The following is a 21115-nucleotide window of genomic DNA, read 5'->3' on the forward strand; positions in this document are numbered from 1 at the left end:
GGTGATAATGGTCGCCACCAGGCACGGCGCGCTCTCCAGAAAGTCGGTACACACGCAGACCGACTACCCGTTAAAAAATGCAGCAGTTCAGGTCACCGGATGCAAGGAGTGTCTGAGCCTGTTGCTGCCATCGGCGGGAGGTAGAGAAACTGCGTGCGTGAGGTGCGAGCAGGTGGATGACCTGGTCCGCATGGTGGCGGAGCTCAAGGAGAAGGTGGAGAGGTTGAGGGCCATCAGGGAGTGTGAGCGAGAGATAGACTTCTGGAGTAACTCCCTGCAGGGCCTCAAGGGGAGGTGCCGAGGTGAGACTCCTCAAATGGGGGCAGACCCCCCGCCCTGTCCCTGTCGGGCAGAGGGAGGGGATCTGGGAGCTGAGGAGGAATGGAAACAGGTCCCTGCTCGACATCGCAGGCGATGCCCTCCCCTTCCGGCCCCACCTTCCCAGGTGCCCTTACACAACAGGTTTGAGGCCCTAGAGATTGAGAGGCCGGTGTGTGAGGAAGAGGTAGCAAGTGTTCCCAGGAGGATGCCTGGGGCGAGGAGGTCAACTCCGCGCCTCAGGACTGCCTCCACCAAGAAAGACAGGAGGGTTATTGTTGTTGGTGACTCGATTCTTAGGGGAACAGAGGGCCCTATTTGTCGGCCTGACCCTACCCGTAGGGAAGTCTGCTGTCTCCCTGGGGCCAGGGTCAGGGACGTTGCCAGGAAGCTTCCTAACCTGGTACGCCCCTCTGACTATTACCCCCTTTTGATAGTCCAGGCGGGCAGTGATAACATCGAAGAGAGAAGCCTCAAGGCTATCAAAAGGGACTTTAGGGGACTGGGTCGGTTAGTGGTTGGAGCGGGAGTGCAGGTGGTGTTTTCGTCCATCCCTACGGTGGCAGGGAGGGGTTCAGAGAGGACACGGAAAGCCCACCTGTTAAACACATGGCTCCGGGACTGGTGCCAACGGAGAAATCTTGGGTTTTTTGATCATGGGGCACTTTACTCAGCACCTGGCCTGATGGCCGCAGACGGGTCCCTATCTTTTAGGGGAAAAAGGATCCTGGGCCAGGAGCTGGCAGGGCTCATTGAGAGGGCTTTAAACTAGGTAGGAAGGGGGATGGGGCTGAGGCTAGGATTGTTGGGGCTGTGCCAGGGGGAACGATGGCAAGGCCGAAGGATAAGGCAATGGCCCAGCTGAAGTGCATCTACACCAATGCACGCAGCATGGGTAACAAACAGGAGGAGCTGGAAGCCATCGTGCGGCAGGCAGGCTACGACTTGGTTGCCATCACGGAGACGTGGTGGGACCACTCTCATGACTGGAGTGCTGCAATGCCTGGCTATAAGCTCTATAGAAGGGACAGGCAGCATAGAAGGGGTGGTGGTGTGGCTCTCTATATTAGAGAGTCTTTCGAGGTTGTAGAACTCGAGGTTGGGAATGACAAGGTCGAGTCCCTTTGGGTTAGGATCGGCAGGGACAACAAGGCTAGTGTCCTGGTCGGGGTCTGCTATAGACCGCCGAACCAGGATGAGGAGACCGGATGAGGAATTCTACAGCAGCTGACAGAGGTTGCAAAATCGTCAGCTCTTGTACTCGTGGGGGACTTCAACTTCCCTGACATATCCTGGAAGCACAACACAGCCCTGAGAAAGCAGTCTAGGAGGTTTCTGGAGAGCGTGGAAGATAGCTTCCTGATGCAGCTGGTTAGTGAACCTACCAGGGGTTGGTGCCCCGCTAGACCTTCTCTTCACAAACAGAGAAGGACTGGTGGAGGGTGTGATTGTCGGGAGCTGTCTTGGGCAGAGGTGACCACAAAATGGTGGGAGTTCACTATTCTTGGCGAGGCCAGGAAGGGGACCAGTAAACCGCTGTATTGGACTTTCGGAGGGCTGACTTTGAGCTGCTCAGGACACTAGTGGTGGAGTCCCTTGGGAGGCGGTTCTGAAGGGCAGAGGGGTCCAGGAAGGCCGGGCGCTCTTCAAGAGGGAATCTAATGGCGCAGGAACGGTTTGTCCCCACGTGCCCAAAGACGAGCTGTCGGGGAAGACCAGCCTGGCTTAACAGAGAATTGTGACTTGATCTTAGGAGAAAAAAGAGGGTTTATAATCTTTGGAAAAGTGGGCAGGCCACTAGGGAGGACTTTAAAGAAGTAGCGAGGCTGTGCAGGGACAAAATTAGGAAGGCCAAAGCTCATCTGGAGCTCAATCTGGCTACTGCCGTTAAAGATAACAAAAAACGTTTCTATAAATACATCAACACAAAAAGGAGGACTAAGGAGAATCTCCATCCTTTACTGGATGCAGGGGGAAACTTAGTTCCAAGAGATGAGGAAAAGGCGGAGGTGCTCAATGCCTTCTTTGCCTCAGTCTTTAGCGGCAATACCGGTTGTTCTCTGGATACTCAGTACCCTGAGCTGGTGGAAGGGGATGGGGAGCAGGATGTGGCCCTCATTATCCATGAAGAACTGGTTGGTGACCTGCTACGGCACTTAGATGTGCACAAGTCAATGGGGCCGGATGGGATCCACCCAAGGGTACTGAGGGAACTGGCAGAGGAGCTGGCCAAGCCACTATCCATCATTTATCAGCAGTCCTGGCTATCGGGGGAGGTCCCAATCGACTGGCGGCTAGCAAACGTGACGCCCATCTACAAGAAGGGCCGGAGGGCAGACCCGGGAAACTACAGGCCTGTCAGTTTGACCTCAGTGCCAGGAAAGCTCATGGAGCAGATCCTCCTGAGAGTCATCATGCAGCACTTGCAGGGCAAGCAGGCGATCAGGCCCAGTCAGCATGGCTTTATGAAAGGCAGGTCATGCCTGACGAACCTGATCTCCTTCTATGACAAAGTGACGCGCTGGGTGGACGAGGGAAAGGCTGTGGATGTGGTCTACCTTGACTTCAGCAAGGCTTTTGACACCATCTCCCACAGCATTCTCCTCAAGAAACTGGCTGCTCTTGGCTTGGACTGGCGCACGCTTCGTTGGATTAGAAACTGGCTGGATAGCTGGGCCCAAAGAGTCGTGGTAAATGGAGCCAAGTCCAGTTGGAGGCCAGTCACTAGTGGCGTCCCCCAGGGCTCGGTGCTGGGGCCGGTCCTCTTTAATATCTTCATCAATGATCTGGACGAGGGCATCGAGTGCACCCTCAGTAAGTTCGCAGATGACACCAAGTTAGGTGCGTGTGTCGATCTGCTTGAGGGTAGAAAAGCTCTGCAGGAGGATCTGGATAGGCTGCACCGATGGGCTGAGGTCAACTGCATGAAGTTCAACAAGGCCAAGTGCCGGGTCCTGCACCTGGGGCGCAATAACCCCAAGCAGAGCTACAGGCTGGGAGAGGAATGGTTGGAGAGCTGCCAGGCAGAGAAGGACCTGGGAGTGATGGTGGATAGTCGGCTGAATATGAGCCAGCAGTGTGCTCAGGTGGCCAAGAAGGCCAACGGCATCCTGGCTTGTATCAGAAACAGTGTGACCAGCAGGGCTAGGGAGGTGATCGTCCCCCTGTACTCAGCTCTGGTGAGGCCGCACCTCGAGTACTGTGTTCAGTTTTGGGCCCCTCGCTACAAGAAGGACATCGAGGTGCTTGAGCGGGTGCAGAGAAAGGCGACGAAGCTGGTGAGGGGCCTGGAGAACAAGTCCTACGAGGAGCGGCTGAGGGAGCTGGGCTTGTTCAGCCTGGAGAAGAGGAGTCTCAGGGGCGACCTTATCGCTCTCTATGGGTACCTCAAGGGAGGCTGTAGCGAGGTGGGGGTTGGTCTGTTCTCCCACGTGCCTGGTGACAGGACGAGGGGGAATGGGCTTAAGTTGAGCCAGGGGAGTTTTAGGTTAGATGTTAGGAAGAACTTCTTCACTGAAAGGGTTGTGAGGCACTGGAACAGGCTGCCCAGGGAAGTGGTGGAGTCACCGTCCCTGGAAGTCTTCAAAAGACGTTTAGATGTAGAGCTTAGGGAAATGGTTTAGTGGGGACTGTTAGCGTTAGGTCAGAGGTTGGACTCGATGATCTTGAGGTCTCTTCCAACCTAGAAAATTCTGTGATTCTGTATCTTCTCTGTCACTTTTAAATAGAGAAACTCTTCATATAAGGATAAGAGAGAACTGTTTGAAGCAGCCAAACTTAGTTTATAATATTGTTATGCTGTTTTTTTTTTTTTCTGTTGCATGTCTCATCCAGAGAATTGAACACAGTCATGCTCTGCAAATCAGTGGTCAGCTCAGATGGTTTTCTGCTTTCAGAACACCTGTTTGTCACAAATGCACAGACTGATACACTGATACACAAGAAGCAAGAGACAATAAAGCACTGCACTGCAGCTGCAATTCATAAACTGTATCCACATCCTTATTTCATGTAACAGCAAAAGGTTAGGTGGAGGACTACCTTTACCTTTCCTCTCCTCAGTCTGTTAAACAGCGTGGCCCAGCCTGAGACAGTGAAATGTCTTGGGTCCACTAAGTAAACTCCTTTCACATATAAGGCTTCAGTAATAATTTATTTTATTGGGAGTCAGTGAGATAAGGAAATTAACTCATTACATCCCCTCAGCTAATGGTTTCAAGGATAAATCTTAACAGCTGAGTTTTCAGAAACTTCTCAAAACATGTCCCAGCTTGAAAAGTAATTTCAAGAACTCAAGAAAATGAGGCAGAATACTGCTGCATCTATTCAGCTATGAATAGAGTTGAAATGTATAAATTATGGTTCATGAAAGAAATATGGGGATGAGAATTTCACTACACCACAAATGATGAATCCTGGGCAGATAACCTTCAAAAGATGCACACATCACTATCACAGGGAGAAAGTTCCAATGGAAAGCAATTTCACACTTCTTATACACCACTGTAATGAGCCAGAAAATGAGTTAGCATAGCCCAGATGACAAGGTATTATCAAACAGGGTCTTGACCGAGTGAAGCAGTTAATCCTAAGCACCTGAACTGTTCCATTAAGTCACATATATGTGCAAATCAAATTTGGTTCAGCAATAAAAATAACCGAAATAATTTCTATCAAGTTATCTATTCATTGAATACCGTGTCTTGTTCGATTCACAAGTCATGCATGACAATACTCCTATTTTTCAAACTGTACTAAATTATTTAGCATTATACCTGCATATTTCTGTTGCTAGTGCTTGGGCTGAACACCATTCACAGTTCATAAAGTTCAAAGTTGTTATAAAAATATTGATCCATCATATATTATTTACAAATTTTGAGCCACACTTTATTCTCAGTGACAAATACAGTATAGCTTTTAGAGTAAGGTTTCTGTTTTGTATACTTCAACAAGTTCAGAATTCTCTAATTTGTATATGGCATTTTATTTAAAAAAAAAAATAATCGTTCCTTTAGTCACTATATGCATTTATGAAAAGTGGAGTAGATGTAATCAAAGCATACTATTTTTCTTTATCTGGGAAGCTAGTCTGATGTGCATATTTTTGAAAAATAATATTCATATTACTGTATATATGCTATCAGTTATTGTACAAAAAAAAAAAAAAGGCAGATTTACAGAGACAAATTAAGAATAGAAATGCTCACTAACTCACAAGACAGTCCCAAAATGACAGAACAACAAAGAAATATTCTTGTCAAGTGAGCAAAAGAAAACTTATAAAGCCAAGAAGAAACTTTACATTTTCTATATAACTAGATAAAACCCCAGAAAGTTGAAATGTTGAAAGAGGAAAAATAAGATTAGACAGCCCCAAGATTGGATTGAGAATCATTCAGCTTTAATCAGTAGCTTGCAACATCTGCAGAAGACAAATAACTTTAAAATAAAGAAATACTATAGTATAGATGGGTCAACCTTCCTCTATAGAATCTTAGGTTTGGGCATTGTGATTCAATATAATTAAAGTTTTCTGAACAATTCAATTTTTGCTGTTCCAAGTGACAGGGTCTTGACCAAGGGAAAGGTAAAATGAGAGCAGAGGTGACAAAGGGGAAGGGAAGATGAACCCAGGAGATCAGGATTGTGTCAGGGCGGGAAGTAAGAATCAACATCTGGGGTTCTGATGCACCTGGACAATATTATCACCTACCAGTAATATAATGATTTAGCATTACCTTGCTACTTAAAATTCTGGCAGGACACCTACTGGGAATGCATTACACCTGCAAATTTATGCTATCAAAATATCTTCTAATAGCAATGCAACATTAAATACTTGTGATTAGATTATATGTAGTTAGTATGTGCACTAAAATGGTGAATAATACCCACACATATTCTCCATTATGTCATAATCTCTCTCAGAAACTAGAATGTTAAAGTATCCACAACTAAATGAGGCTTCAGATTGGTGTTCTCTTCTAAACTGAGGTTTTGAGCTTAAACATGTTGTAAATTACCTAAAACCTTAGGCTACATCATCTTATCAAAAAAAAAAAAAAAAAAAAAAAAAGCCAAAATCTGTTGCTGTTATAAACAATTTCCAATTGCAGTGAGATTTTAAAGCATTATTTAAGCAACTACAACACATACCAGTCTCAGGAATGGGAACCAAGTCTCCATTTCAGCAGAGTTGTCAAGCAAGCATTCTTTTTCATGCATGCAAAGTTTGTTAAATGTGGACCGATAAGTAAACTCTAATGGCATTATCAGTTCTCTTCCCACTATGCTCCAATAGAAGACAGTAAATAAAGAAATAAATAATCTTTTGGACTACTCAGAGCTATGTCATATTAAATATAGCCATTCCCTTACAGGTTTGCTTTGCATGTACTTGATCTGACTGAGAAGACTTTTGAAAAACAAACAAACAAAAAATCTCATCATCTCATCTTTTAATGAATTTTGTATTGATTCCTTTCTTCAAGTGACTCAACATTAAAGCCTTTTAAAACTATGAACAGTTTTATGTTCTTTAAATGAACTTTAAAAGACACATGTATTTAAAACATAAGGAAAGTAAAGAAATGACTTTCCATTGTCCTTTCCCAGGAACACTTCACCAGAGATGTGTTAAAATAAAGATAACAAAAATATCTATTTTTGTGCAAGAGACAATGGTACTTTGCAGGATCTGATGTTACGCTTTAAAAAAATAAATTAAATAATACGTTTGCATCCTGAGATGAGGATTGTTTCTATTCCCCTGGTCCTGAAATGGACCTGCAGTCCATATCACTTTCAACAACTAATTTTCCATTGGTACTAACACTAACACTTCACTCCTTTAGCTTCCTATATCTCAATGCTGCTGTTTGCAGATCGAGTGACTATCAGCATACACCTGGTTTAGAAACAAACCATCTGCTCCATTTTTCTTGTGTTTATCTGTCAGATTTTTTTCCTTTGCCTAATTCAGCACCCTTGGCAAGCTTCATGGAGGAAAGGGAACCTCTATTTGAATACTCTGAAGATTTCTGGATTCACCCTTAAAACCCATTGGGTTTACATTCACAACCCATCATTTTAGCATCCATGATCAAGTGGAAACACTTAATTGTTTTCTTCAAAAACAGAATACTTTGGCAGCTCAGTCCAGACAACAAATTATCCACTAATTAGCATTGTACTGCCTGAAAGTAAGTTCTTATTTATCATGCTGTCCTGGTTTCAGTTAGAACAGAATTAATTTTCTTCCTAGTAGCTGGTGGAATGCTGTGTTTTGGCTTAGGATGAGAAGAGTGCTGATAACACCCCGATGTTTTAATTGTTGCAGAGCAGTGCTTATACCAAGCCAAGGACATCTCAGCCTTTCGCTCTGTCCTGCCAACAGGCAGGCTGGGGGTGCAGTAAGAGCTGGGAGGGGACAGACCCAGGACAGGTGACCCAAACTAGCCAAAGGGGTATTCCATACCATCTGATGTCATGCTAAACGATATATAGGGGTGGCTAGCCGGGGGGAGGGGGCCGGACTGCTCGGGGTTAGGCTGGGCATCGGTCAGCGGGTGGTGAGCAATTGCATTGTACATCACTTGTTTGTACATATTATTATTATTTTCCTATTATCACCATTGTATTATTATTATTATTATTGTTATTATTATTTTGTTATTATTATTTTCCTGTCTTATTAAACTGTCTTTATCTCAACTCACGGGCTTCACTTTCCATTTCTCTCCCCCGTCCCAGAGAGGGAGGGGGGAGGGTGAGCGAACGGCTGCGTGGTGTTTAGCTGCCGGCCGGGTTAAACCACGACACATGCTAAACAAAATATATTTACTAAACTTATCTGAAAAACCCATATGGAATTTATAGGACAAAAGAAAAAAAAAATAAATTTAAAGTAAAAAACAAACAAACAAAAAAAACACATACACAAAAAAACACAACCAACCAACCAACCAAAAAAAAACAACCAAACACCACCTCCTCCAACAAAACCCATACAATTCTAATCACCTAATAATACCAAAAAATTTATTGCAAATGAACATTTTAAAATTAAACTGTAGTGCACTAGACCTGGTACTGAACCTGAGAAATGCCACGCACTTCCAAGTGCTGACACAAAAAGTCACCTCAACACAAATCCAGAGCATTATCCCTCTAAAGTGAATCTCTGTAGCTGATAACAGGGTGCATGCACCAGAGCACGTAGGAGAGTACATAAACTAAACTTTTGCAGTTTTCTTCAGAAGGACCACATACAAAAGCTGCAGCCTTTTCAGTGTACTTCTAAATCAAATTCAGGATAATCATAGGTTGGGCAATGTCTTTCTTCCTCACCATTTTCTGAATAATCATTACAGGTCTCCTACCAGTATCTATATTGTTGTTATTCAGGCTGAAGTGACAATGCTTCAGGGAAAGAGGTAAAAATCCTAAAAGATATGAGAGCGTGGATGCTCATCTCTAAATTAGACCAGGATCTCATCAAAATTGCACTGCTCTTTGTTGCTGTCATCATTTTTTGCTTGGCCAGACACAAAAATCTCCTTCAATTGTAAAACCTCACTCATTTTTCTGAATATCTGCTGTTAGTTTTTCTGAGGAAAGAAACAACTGTGAAACAAAACATGGTCATCACTTAGTAATAATATAGCCATATGACTAATTGGTCTCTGCAGACTGACCTTGCTTCTAATCTGACTTCTGGATGAATATACTTAAACCTAGATCTATTCCTGGCAGAATGATAGTGACTTTCAGAGATTTCATCTCTTGTGAACATTTACTTGCTGTGATAAAATTGAGCACATTTGTTTAAAGAATGGTTTCTGTGAAGGAATATTGAGATGAACAAAGAGATGAGGTTTAAATGGACAAGTTTTACTTGGATGACCTGATTACAGAAGAGTACAGAGAAGTTTCTTGCCCAGGATTTTAAAACATACCCAGTGTTGAGTATGCCTCATCTCCTATTATTTTACCCATGTATAACAGAGTTGGGCCAGTGATGAGCTGTCTTGAAAAACTGTATTGAAAGCGATCAAGTCTTTAGAAAGAAAATACAAGTCAGCAATAAAGTCAAAAGTAGAGCACCATCACCACCAGAGGTCTGTGGACTGTTAAGCAGCAGCTGACACATGAAAGAGAAATCTAAAGAAGCTGTGAGACCTCCTTTACCACTGATTCTTGGTGCCAAGACAAAGAGATCACAGCGGTATCTTCAGAAATACTGTTCTTCTGCCTGCCAATTGTGCATTCCCAGGAAAAAGAAGAGCGATAAGCCAGAAACCATTTGCCAAATTCAATTCAAAATTTGCTTCTGACCATGAAGAAGCAGAGAAATCTCCTCCATGATTCAGAACAGCCAGACAAAAGAATGGGCAGAGGCAGAGGGGCTTGGAAGCATTTCTGAATTTTATCTGCCCTTACAATGTTAAGACTAAAGAGAACTGCGGCACTTTTCACACTGAATTACCTTGCAATAACATTAAAAAAAAAAAAAAAAAAAAGTAAAAAGAAGTGAATAAAGAGAATAATTGTTCAGCTGGTTACTGAGTGATTTCTCTTCCCTTTGCCTTTCTACAGTTCCAGATCCTTCTTAGCAGGTGAATGAAATCTGGCCACAGATTCTAGAAATCATTCGTACAGCACCAGGACACCAAGTATGAGTATATTGCTTTGCTGCCTATGTGATATGAATAGTTCAGAAAAGGCATTGGTTTCCTATTCCTATTCCTATTCCTATTCCTATTCCTATTCCTATTCCTATTCCTATTCCTATTCCTATTCCTATTCCTATTCCTATTCCTATTCCTATTCCTATTCCTATTCCATTTCATTTCCTACTCCTATTCAATTTCCTATTCCATTTCCTATTTCCTATAATAAATTCTCAGGTGATTAATTCTAGATTCTTCTGATTAATATAATTCTCAAAAAATGAGAAACATAATCATTTACGATGATAATTTGAAACTTCTGGAGCATGCTTACAAAAAGTTCTGGAAGCAATGGAAATGATCCAGTATTGTGAATCAGTCCCACCAACTTAGACAAAAAGAAAAGCTTTCTGTTGGAGCATTCTCATTTGTTAAAATAAAACACTTTTCACCTGAAACTTTACTGTCAAAGTCTTGAGGTTTTGTTTTAACTCTTACTCAACACATTTATTGGACAAATATTCACAACCTGCCTGGATTACTTTAAGAAAACTCAACTTTACAAGGAAATTACAGCAAGGTAGAAGTAAAACTGCTCAAAAACAGGGCGGGGAAGGAAATACAAAATAAATGGAAAAATAAATTTGTATTTCTTCCATAGCATTAAACTTCCTCATACAAAAATCTCCCTCTGTGACTACAAAAGGAACAGAAGTAACATACAGATTGGAGAAAGTTACGTCAGAACAGTATGCTGAATCACTGTCTGTAGTTTACATCCTTCACTGAACTAGTACAGAAAAAGTTTATCTGAGCAATTTGAGAATTAATTCCAAAAGAATAAACAAAGTTGTTTCCGTACAAAACAGCAAGCAAAATTTTGTACTGATCTACATTCCTATGTCATTGCTTGCAGAGATTCTCAGACTACGTTGTAAAGTTATTTATTCTTTTAAAATCTTTGTTAAAAAAAAGAAAAAAGAAAAAAGAAAAAAGAAAAAAGAAAAAAGAAAAAAGAAAGAAAGAAAAAAAAAAAGTACTTTATGTTGTCAAGTTCTGGTAGCAGGTGGCATGGCTAGTGTATGTACCAGTCTAATTGTTCAAATAATATACTTCAAGATTTCATAAGTTATTGGTTTTAATGTCAAACTTCAGAGGAAGTTATTTTTACTTTTTCATTCCAGGGTGTCTGGTTTTGTTCTTTTATGGGTTAGCATCACTTTATAATTTTTCTATGAAGTGATGGGATTGATTTCCTTTCTTTTTAATGAAAAATAAAATGATCAAAATAAGATGATTCTGCAAGTTGGTAACTGAAATATTAAGAAGATGATAAGATTCATAGTAAAATAATGAAATTCAACAATAAAACTGTTGCTCAGAAACATTTTAGATGTTCTTAGGTGAATATGTCTTGGAAAGGAGGAAATACAGTTTTCTCAGATGAATAACACTTTCAAGTGATATTATTTTTGATCTCTGACTTATCCTTCTGGAAAATTTTCATAATTTCACTGAAAATTACATCTTTTTATAAAATGTTTCAAAAGCTTATAGCAACACTTGCACGTTCTCTTTAATTCTTTGAATTCTTCATAGCAATTTCTGTTGAGGCAAATTACATTTCTACTGAAGCATACAGGCTTAATCTTTAAATTCTTTAAGCTTTTTCAATAAAGTTATACTTAGAATGACATACTTGAGAAAATATTAGAACAGGGTGCCATAAGAAATTTCACACTGTCTGAAGAAGCAATGAGACAGTGTGCATTTATTTGTGCTTTGCTCCTGAACAGCCTTAAGTATTTAATACCATGTTGCAACAACCAAAGTGAGATTGAAAGCCCTACAGTTAGGGAAAATGCCATTAAATTTTCCATTTTTATCACTGAGAAAGCCTTATTAAACAAAAATATATGGCATGTAAGGCAGATATTATTTTTCCTCTTGTTTGGATATGACTATGAAACACCATTCCCACTGTGCATTGAACATAAATGCTTATGAACAAGCCTGGAATACAAAACATATCTAGTTATAGAAAGGAAGATGTCCAAAGGATCTCAAATACCACTGTGCTTTACTGACATGCAGTGAAATAGACTGAAAGAATCTTGGTTATGAAACCAAACTTTATTTTTCTGGTAGTTGCACAACAATAAGACTTGACAGGCTAATCCAAAAGCTTGACAAACATGGGCTTTTTAAATGAATGTTCACTTTGTGGTTTCCTAAGCAACCCATTTACAGTTTAGTTTGCCATCAAAGCTAACATCTGAGGTAGTGAGACAAGATAGTAGAGCAGACCTGTATTTTGGGAAGCAATCTACCATGAAATCCTGTTGCTAAAGGGAGATTTATATTTATGCTGCTCTAGGTTATACCAAAGAGCAGTTTTCCAAAGTCAACATAGAGCATAAGAACTGGGAAGGACATACTTAGCTTTGAGTCATCTTACCTGGCCTCTTTGTTGGACCAAGTGTAGACAAGATGTTTATTTCAATCCAAAGCTCTTTGGACATCTTAGCTCAACAAACAGGTATGATGTATGGCTACTCACACTCCTCCTTATCTGTTGCTATGGCATTTTGCCTGCCGATGAGGTGATTGGACAATTTTGCTCTGAAAGTCTGCACCAAAGATCAAAAGCTCTCCCATGGCACAGTGTCTGCCATCTGTTTTGCATGATGTTTGACACATCCAGGGAAGAATCAATGAGAAGCCAATGCCATGTTGTGCTTCTACATATTTTTCCTTACTAGCTGACATTTTGTCCCACCTTTCTTTCACCTGTAACTTTGAAAAATGTGGAGAACAAGCAAACTTTGAAACTCAGAAAAAACAAACAGCCTCCTTCAGGTTGCACTTTAGTCTGTAACACAGAATCTCATAGTATTTGCTCATAGAGAGCAACATGAATAGATATTGTCATATATGTAAGCAGCTGGAAGCACCCTCTAAGAAGCAATTAAAAAAATACCAACACTTATAAATCTCAGTAATATAAGCTGGACTGCAGACTGGTACCCTGTTCACTAGCACATACAAAATAACATAAAACAGCTGAAAAATTTCATTTAGGAGAGAAAGCAATATGAACTCTTTCTGAAATAAATGTATCATGGAAAAAGCAGAAAACATTCACCAACAGCTTCCTATAAACATATTTTCTGGGAGATGGGGTTGCAGCAGCTTAGTTTAAAATCATTTTTAAAAGGAGTGAGTGAATTGTGGCAGATTAAATTAAATGAGAATTCTTTGAGAATGTGTCAGTCAATTCTAACCCTGCCATGCAAGCAGTTGTAAAATATTTGCTCCTCATGTACTGCTGTAGGAAGATGGGAGGAAGAAATTAGATACTACCCCTTACTGAAATATGGAAACTGGGTTGACTAAATTGCAGCAAGTTTTGCAACATTCTGGTTGCTGTTCCTTACTTGGTATGACAAAGATGCATGGATTTCTTTCCCTGTCTCACAGCTTTTATGAAAGTTCCTCTGCTATATTAAAGACAAAACATATTTAAGCACCTAAGATTCCATTTGTCTACATAAGGACATGGCAAAGTCCTCCAATTCAGTTTTGATGGCATTCAATAACAACTGCTATTTCTGGTTATGCTCCAAACCACGAACTTGAAGAAAAATTCCTATTTATTATCTGTGACCCCTCCAGATTCCTGGATGTAGGAACTGAAATGAAAACACAAATATTTTTCTCTCCACAGGTATATCATTTTTCCACCTCCATAGGTGGAAGAGTTCTCCTGTTGCCAAAGGATACAGCTGCACACCAGAGTATATAGGTATTTCTTGGCTCCAGACGCACTGTTATTACAATGCAGCAGTTTCCAGTAATGTTCAAGAGAAAGGCTATTATGATAAAGCTAACAGAGCTAGCCCTCTAAAGAACAGCTTCATTTCTAAATTGTTTACACATGTTATTTTTTTCTCCCTGTGCTGTTATGCAGTAAATTGTTTTGCTCTCATTTACAACAGTACACATTGTGGCTGAGATTTTCAAAGCCATGAATCCCTTAGGTAGCTTTGAAGAGCTAAACCTAATCTTTTAGCTTATATTCATTTACAGTGGATTTGAAAAGGAAGATGTTCTTTCATTCCAGCAGGCAGCTTATGCAAATTACTTTTTGTTATCAGATGCCAATCCTTCAGTATTGTCATTAATTTTCAGGCTAGATATTGTTAAAAAAAATAAAAATAAAAAAATAAAAAGGTCTTTAGTTGGTGATTATAAAGGGGAAAACCAAAGGCACGTTTTCTTTGTTGTAAGAAGGCGTAGAAATGACATAATATATAAATGGCTGTACAATGGCTTAGTTTAAATTCATATGATAATTAATATAAGCAAGAGATTTAGTTATTTTTTGCATGAAAAAGATATTGTATATTTCATATCAAGCCACTGCTGCAAAATATTTTGTTATGTATATGGAGCTATCCAAACAGTGACCCACTCTGTGAAAAAGAGTTGTTTTGTGTTGTTTATAAGCATTACAATGTCAAAATCATAAGACTTCATTAAAGAAAATAACCTATTCTAGTTCTTTCAGCTGGTCCAAGAAAGAATGGATGAGAAACCTGCTAGAAATAAAAGTATAACTGTAGAGTACCATCTAAAAAGACATTAGTTTGGGATTGTTGTGGGGAAAAAAAAAATTCTCACAATCACAAATCACAGAATTTCTAGGTTGGAAGAGACCTCAAGATCATCGAGTCCAACCTCTACCTAACGCTAACAATCCCCACTAAACCATATCCCTAAGCTCTACATCTAAATGTCTTTTAAAGACTTCCAGGGATGGTGACTCCACCACTTCCCTGGGCAGCCTGTTCCAATGTCTAACAACCTTTTCGGTAAAGAAGTTCTTCCTAACATCTAACCTAAAACTCCCCTGGCTCAACTTAAGCCCATTCCCCCTCGTCCTGTCACCAGGCACGTGGGAGAACAGACCAACCCCCACCTCGCTACAGCCTCCCTTGAGGTACCTATAGAGAGCGATAAGGTCACCCCTGAGCCTCCTCTTCTCCAGGCTGAACAAGCCCAGCTCCCTCAGCCGCTCCTCGTAGGACTTGTTCTCCAGGCCCCTCACCAGCTTCGTCGCCCTTCTCTGCACCCGCTCAAGCACCTCGATGTCCTTCTTGTAGCGAGGGGCCCAGAACTGAACACAGTACTCGAGGTGCGGCCTCACCAGAGCTGAGTACAGGGGGACGATCACCTCCCTAGCCCTGCTGGTCACACTGTTTCTGATACAAGCCAGGATGCCGTTGGCCTTCTTGGCCACCTGAGCACACTGCTGGCTCATATTCAGCCGACTATCAACCAATACTCCCAGATCCTTCTCCTATGGGCAGCTTTCCAACCATTCCTCTCCCAGCCTGTAGCTCTGCTTGGGGTTATTGAGCCCCAGGTGCAGGACCCGGCACTTGGCCTTGTTGAACTTCATGCAGTTGACCTCAGCCCATCGGTGCAGCCTATCCAGATCCTCCTGCAGAGCTTTCTTACCCTCGAGCAGATCGACACACGCACTTAACTTGGTGTCATCTGCGAACTTACTGAGGGTGCACTCGATGCCCTCGTCCAGATCATTGATGAAGATATTAAAGAGGACCAGCCCCAGCACTGAGCCCTGGGGGACGCCACTAGTGACTGGCCTCCAACTGGACTTGGCTCCATTCACCACGACTCTTTGGGCCCAGCTATCCAGCCAGTTTCTAACCCAACGAAGCGTGTTCAGTCAAATCTGGCAAACTCTCCTAGAGCCAGTCTCAAAACACTGCATTATATTAGAAACTGCTGTTCAACCCACTGATTCCCATTACCAAAATAACATTTTACACACTCTTCTCCAAGGTCTTTATCCACCTTTTATTTATGTTATTCAGCACTTTAACTAAATAGTGTTCTCCTACACTTTAGCACTATAACAAATACGGTACTATATTAAAAATGGCTACATCAGGTCTGCTATACTACTATCATACAGAAAAACAGTTTCACTCTGCTATTGCTCTTCTACAGAGATCATTGAATTGGTCTGACATATTCTATGTTGGGATCAGAAGTATCCTTTTTTTTCCCTCTCATTTACTTTAGATTTAGGTTCACCAAAATATAGCTTTTTGCAATACTGCAGTCACACTAAGATTGTAGCATTGTCATTACATTCTATTTTGTTTCTTATTGGGCTGTGTTTTTTTCCACTCCTTATGTACCATTGCCAGACCCATTAAAAATTGTCTCTTTTGGATTTATGATTGTGTGCTGTTATTTTATATCAGAGGTCATCCAAACCTTCTGATTTCAGTACAGAATGTAATTAATTATATTTGGATCCCACTTTCGACAGAAAAAAATCTATTACTCCCATGTGGTCCATACTAGTCTCAAATATGTGTTCAGCATCTTTATCAAAAACTTACTCAAGTGTTTAAGTAATATTTGGAACACACTGTGGTGGTGGTTTTACTCAGGTGGGCAGCCGAGCTCCACCACAACTGCTCTCTCACTCCCCTTCTCCTCAAAGAGGAACAGGAAGAAAATACAACACAGAGAACTCAAGGTTTGAGATGAGAAAGGTTTAATTAAAGGGAAAAAACAATGGGAAGAAAAAGAAACAAAAGAAACAATAAGTCCGCATGGAAGCACAGAGAAAAGGAATAAAAGTTATTCTCTACAAGCAATGTTCAGCCATGACCTGGGAAGCAGGGCCTCAAAACATGTAGCAGTTGTTCAAGAGGAACAGCCCCCTTCCCCACAAGAGCCCCCCTTTTTACTGCTGAGTGTGACATCAGGTATTATGGAATATCCCTTTGGTTGGTTTAGGTCAGCTGCCCTGGCGATGTCCCCTCCCCATCACTTGCCCACCCCCAGCCTGCTGGCTCTTGGGGGCTTGGAGGCAGTCCTGATGCTGTGCCAGCACTATGCAACAACAGACACAACACTGGAGTGATACCAGTGCTGTTCCAGCTACGAGTGTGGAGCAATGCACTAGGCTACTGCAGAGAAAGGTGACTCCATCCCAGACAGACCCAAAACACACACTTAAATTCTTCTTAATCTCTTACCTTGCTTCAATATATTGCTTTTTTTTTTTTTTTCTTTTTTTTTTTTTTTTTGGTGTGTATGTGTGTGTGTGTGTTTTTCTTTTCTTTATTTTGCTGTTTTCCTCAAATACTTTGAGCTGCTTCTTGATATTTGGTTAAAAAACAACAATAGACATTAATCCCATAGCTAATAATTACCAAAATAAAATAAATATATCTATATAGTTGTAGAAAATATTTTAAGCAGAAAATAAGATTAATCTTGTAACTCTTATTGCCATAAAATTGATTTCCTGATTCCAGCCAGCCAAAGTATATTTCTTTGCTTTGTTACACAGTGTTCATTTATATTAAATATAGAAAAAAGAAACCTTTATTTATTTTTTTTTAATTTTATTTTAAAGTTAGCTACTTATGGATTGTAGCTAATGCAAGTTTCAGGTGTCAGATTATTCACCTCTCTGTGCTTATGCCAATGGATACCAATTGGCTGCTACCTTCTAGTCAGGAGTTGAAGGGTAACCCATCCCTCAAAGTCCAACAAGTTCCAAAGCAGCCTACACAAGTGCAAATCCAGTGCTCTAGATACTCCCTTACTCCTCCTGTTGGCCTAGCACAACCATGGGTCCTTTATCCTTTCTAAACAATTTCTTCTTCTATATGTACTCCAATCTATGATGTGCCTCAGAGAAAAGTTTCTAAAGTTTTCTGTTTCTACTTCTGATGTGCATCGTTTAAGCTTGTTCCAGTTACTGACCCTCTCTATTCTTCCTCCATTCTTTGAGTTCAGCTCTGAGCTGTTCCCACTACATACGTTTCTCCAGTCAAGATTTTCTTATAGTTGATTTTCTTTGATAATCCAGAGTATGACTGATATTCTAACTGTGAAGCTTCATCTCAGATATATGAAACAGAAAGTCAGGAGCTATCCCAGAATAAAGTAGCAGTGCGAAAGCAAAAATGAAATTTGTTGTATCATGGAACTTAAAACAGTTCAAGAGAAAAATGAAAAAAAAAAAAAAAAAAAAAAAAAAAAAAAAAAGGAGGAGGAGGAAAAACAAGTTAAGAAAGATAGTGTTAAGATAGTGTTAAGTCCTTTGGATAATTGTACCCCGTGTTTCCATACTGTGAATCTAAACTTGACTGCAATCCCAAGAAAATATAACACTATATATTCACTATAGGTGTATGCATTCTTGCAAAGTATGAATCACTGCTGCTTCCACAAAAGGTTTCTGCACTGATGAAAGGGGAAGAGAACATCTTTCATTTTGTTAGAGAGCTCTTAACAGGTGAGTACCAAATTCAGTAGCAACATAACATGAATATTTTATTAAAGACTTTAGTAAAGATAGTAAAGTTAGTAAAAGAGGGATTGGTTAGGAGAAAGAAAATCAGAACCAACAGTAGTAAAATAATTAGGTCATGTAAACATCTTAAGAGTCTGACTCTGTTAAATCTCTCTACTAAATCCTTATCATATTGTATTCTCTCTGATGAATATAAGAACAGAGACAAAAACTAAGCCTAACTCTAAATGGCAGTACAGAATCAATAAGATAGTCAATACAGCTGCAAGGTACATGAAATTATCTGAGCATATTAGTTAAATGTGAATCCACATATGGAAGTGCATCACATAGACAGGGAGAAAATGAGTGTGAATAGTTTAATGCTGATATACATGCCTGCATAAAGCAGACAAATTGAGAATTAAGCTGAATTCCAAACAAACAAAAAGATGACACACCACAGAAAATCCATTTACTTATGCCAACGTCAGCTAACACATACGCAAGCAATTTGAATTAACTACAAAGAGACACACCATTACTATTTCAGATTCCTGAGGCAAGTAATGTGATTTAGAAACACTTAAACTTTTTCAATTAATCTTGCTGCAGAAAAAGTAAGCACACTTTTTTTTTTTTTTTTTTTTAAATAGTGTTCTGTAATTGTAGTTAAACTCAGGGAGATTCCAACATTCACTTGTTTAAACCTTGTCCCTATGCTTCTGAGTCACCACTCTCCTTTTTCTTCCGCAACTCAAACTTTCCCTTTTTCCCCCACAGAAGACGACCCTACTGACACTAAGGATTTTTGCTCCTTTCCAGCCACATGAGCTGTCTCAGTCATGTAACAGTCCTTTGCAGACTTCGCTGATGGGGCAGTGACCACAAAAAAAAAAACAAATCCCATGCATGAATAGGCATGGGTGAGCCTCCAGCTGAACCTCCTCCATCCCTGAGGAGGTGAGCCTCCAACACTTACCGTTCACAGCCATTTGGCTGTCGCCCCTGGTTTTCAAGGAAAAGGCAACAGTCCAGGTGGATGGCTCTCGGAGTTGGATCCAGCCTACTGGCTGGCAACAGGACACACAGATGTAGATTAAATTTTGGGTGGTGGAATTCTTCAACCCTCCCACTGGAACAGCTATATATTCTAGATTTGTTGGAGCAGAGAGAGGAGGAGCACAGCTCTCTGGACATTAGCAACTGAACCTTCACCTGGGATGGCAAAAGCCAGAGTTCTGTTCACTGAGCCAAATCTAATACTGTATTTCACATTAAACTGCCACTGGCTCCTCTTATTTTGAAAAATGACACAAAGTTAGTCATATTCAAATGCCTGCATGGACTTATATTTGCTGCACAACCCTGCTAAATGGTCTTGCTCATGGCTACAGCTATATTTCAGTTTCCAAGTGGTGACATTTACAGAAACTGATAAAAAATCACAAAGAAGAGGCAGCACCTGCTAACCCTCACAGTTTTTCCTTTGGGCAATAGTAACAGTGCTGCAAATCTTAATTCACTCTCTTAAGTTTTTGTTTCCATTACTAACACACAACACTCTAATTTACTACACCAGAGCTGAAAAATCTTTTTGCAGGTGCCACAAGCACTGTGGCAAATTCAATCCAGAGAGTCCGAGGTCTAAGGAGGTTGCTATTCACATTGTTCCAGGCAGCAAGAAGAGGAGGAAGAAGTAGATCAGCCATTACAGACCTTTTAGTGGTAAACAAAATGCAACAATAGAAACTATATTTTAGAGAATAAATATCAGAATAAGTGTCAGGGATGATGGGCTAGATGAAGCAATAGCCCTTCTTTCCATCTATAAATTTGGTGATAGCCACATGAAGAAAAAAGATAGCTAGAGACAGTGCTTAAGAACTATGCAGCTCATTTGTGAAACAGGATTCCTGTGATAAACATGTTAAGAGATGCACTTTTTCTCCCTCCTGCTATAGTCTCCGTTTTGGACAGACTGATGCAGACTATCTTAAGGAAGTAAATATTTGACCCAATTGTGGTGGATCCATTATTAACTAATGCAGAGCTGAAATGTCGCAGAGAAGTTGGAACAAAACTCTCCTTCTTTGGTATAAATGTACATACCTAATGCTAGTCCAGCACCACTTAAATCCTTTGGTTATCAAGCAGATCTTGAAAATATGTATGGCGATGGATATTTTTCTGAACAAATACAACCAATATGTGGTAAATATTTGTATATTTATAGTACAATTAATGAAGTACACTCCTCAAAAATGACCATTTCTTTAACAGAATGCTTATTTGCTGGTTGAGAAACTCATTTTTGTTAAAACATTAGACCAGTGAAATGGAGACTATAGCAGTAAAATACAGAAGTCTCGTCTACCTTAAATGAGCATTTGGCGTTAATCTTAGAGAATATAAAGAGCATTTTAATCTTTCTCCCTCTGTAGGATACTACAAGGACATTTCCATTAGAAGGTCGATAAAACTCGAATATAAATCTTGTTGCACCTCACACTTCTTGTCACAGGCACTTAAATAATAATCTAACAAACTTATATTTAAGTATCAGCAACAAGAAACCACTACCTTACAAAAAAGACAATACACATATATTCAGGCAGGGGAAGTTAAAAGTTAATAAAGAAGTGCCATTTGATATCAACACCATATACTGTCAAACTTGTCACTACAGAGACATCTCAAAGACATCTATATTAAACAAACATTTGACATATACTTTTCAAAAAATCAGTTCTGTAAGAATTACAAGGTT

This window comes from Aythya fuligula, chromosome 9 (assembly GCF_009819795.1).
Source record: "Aythya fuligula isolate bAytFul2 chromosome 9, bAytFul2.pri, whole genome shotgun sequence".
Classification (NCBI taxonomy): domain Eukaryota; kingdom Metazoa; phylum Chordata; class Aves; order Anseriformes; family Anatidae; genus Aythya; species Aythya fuligula.